Genomic DNA, 2,152 nt, shown 5'->3' on the forward strand with positions numbered 1-2,152 from the left:
TTAAACCACGATTTGAGGACTTCACTAGCTCAGACATAGGTGAGAGGTTTATTGCAGGAGTGGGTGGGTGAGATTCTGTGGCCTGCGTGGTACAGGAGGTCAGACTAGATGATCATAATGGTCCTTTCTGCCCTTAGTATCTCTGAGTCTGTCTCTAAGGTGCCACAAGTACTCCTTTTCTTTTTGTGAATCAGAGCTGTTTCAATTGACTCACTCCAATTGGTTTTCCAGATTATTGATTTGCAGAAAATGTCGAGATTTCGACTTGTCCCTGTCAGTCAGCACAGGATTTTTTTCCTAAAATCTCAACAATTCCCATGGGACAGGCAAAGCAGGTCCCACCCAGCTGCAGGAAACCCACTGAAGAGCACAAGGGGGCATGTGTGTGCCTTTAAGTGGATGGCAGAGCTGCACAGACAGGACCCCGCTGATCTGTAGCGTTCCCTTCGGTTAAAAGAGCAGCCCCTCCCCGGAAACGCCACACCTCAGAAACATGTTCCCATCTCCAAAAACCAGGTTTGCCACCAGAAAAATCTCCCCTGTTCCCAGGTCACACATGCAAAACTGAAAGTGCACACAGCATCCTTTGGAGGACTTTAGTGAAACAGAACCGCAAATGAGTATTAATTGTGCTAGGGAGTGACTAATCTGGATAATTTCTCATTTATTTGGATCTGGGTGGGATCAAAACTGCGACTGAACAAATTTGGTGACTGTTTTCAGTCTTGTCTTACCCCAGTTGATCATGTTCATTTCACGTGGTAAGTGACAGCCCGCCTCACTTATGAAGTTCACTGCTTTCTGTATTTTTCAATGTAGTTAATTGAATTGATAATTATACTTGCCTGTGTTAGGCACAGCTGTTACAGATTATTAGGGCCACTTAATATGATGATCTGTCAGAAGTGTTAGCTACAGTCATGTCCACTGTGAAGCAAATGATTTGAACTCCCAGCTAAATATCTGGGAAGCTCTTTGCTGCAGCGAGTAATGTATTCAGATCTATTCCTCTTTCACCAGGCCTTGAGTTACATGGGGTTACCTGAGCTCCTCACGCTACACAATGCAAACACGGGCTCAGTCCTCAGGAAATAGAGCCAGGAAAGAATGGTCAGGCTCACAACTAACCCTCTTCTTGTACTGACAGGCCTCCATAGTCTGCATTTCAAGAACTTGTACATATGGGGCCAACTCCTACTCACTTAAATTAGCCTCAGCGACTTCACATATGAGTCTGGCCATTAATCCCAGCTTGCTTTGTGCTCAGTATGGTTTTCAGAGGAACACTGTTCTGCAGATCTGACACTGGAATAGCCCCTAGTTACACATTACACGAGAGAAAGCCTCTGCCTCCTCTCTATTCCTTCATCCAGGACCCAGTGGCTCTTTTTTGGGATTTGTTCCCTAGTTAGAATATCAGGGTTGGAAGGGACCCCAGAAGGTCATCTAGTCCAACCCCCTGTTCGAAGCAGGACCAATTCCCAGTTAAATCATCAAAAGAGGTCACCCTCCCCGTCGGGGAATTGAACCCCGGTCTCCCGTGTGACAGGCGGGGATACTCACCACTATACTAACGAGGAAGTAGTTCTGTGCTACTGAGCACCAGATGTGACTTCTCATAGAATCATAGAATATCAGGGTTGGAAGGGACCTCAGGAGGTCATCTAGTCCAGCCCCCTGCTCAAAGCAGGACCAATCCCCAATTTTTGCCCCAGATCCCTAAATGGCCTCCTCAGGGATTGAACTCACAACCCTGGGTTTAGCAGGCTCAAACCACTGAGCTATCCCTCCCCCCGTACTTCTCACTGTCCTACGCTCTGCCTCCCAGTCCTGCCTGTTTATTGTGAGCGCTCAGGGTGAAGTCCTGGTCCCACTGAAGTCAGTGGTAAAAGTCCCACCCAGGATTTCACCCGCAGACTCTTTAGTGACCTTACACATCAGAGCACTAATCGGAGGCCTAGGTGCTCTGTTGATATCTGTCTGGCCTTGATTACTAGCTTCTAATAATCTAATAATAATAATTGTGGAATCTCCATCATTGGAGGTTTTTAAGGGCAGGTTAGACAAGCAAGTGTCAGGGATGGTCTAGATAATACTTAGTCCTGCCATGAGTGCAGGGGACTGGACTAGATGACCTCTCGAGGTCGCTTCC

General features: G+C 47.0%; 1 non-coding gene across 1 annotated transcript; it reads right to left on the reverse strand.

The window, feature by feature from the left end:
• Positions 1-1,508: 1,508 nt before the first annotated feature.
• On the reverse strand, positions 1,509-1,580 carry TRNAD-GUC (transfer RNA aspartic acid (anticodon GUC)). Its single transcript has one exon. It is a non-coding gene; the product is annotated as a tRNA-Asp (tRNA).
• Positions 1,581-2,152: the final 572 nt, after the last annotated feature.

The sequence above is a fragment of the Lepidochelys kempii genome, chromosome 11 (genome assembly GCF_965140265.1).
Source record: "Lepidochelys kempii isolate rLepKem1 chromosome 11, rLepKem1.hap2, whole genome shotgun sequence".
Classification (NCBI taxonomy): domain Eukaryota; kingdom Metazoa; phylum Chordata; order Testudines; family Cheloniidae; genus Lepidochelys; species Lepidochelys kempii.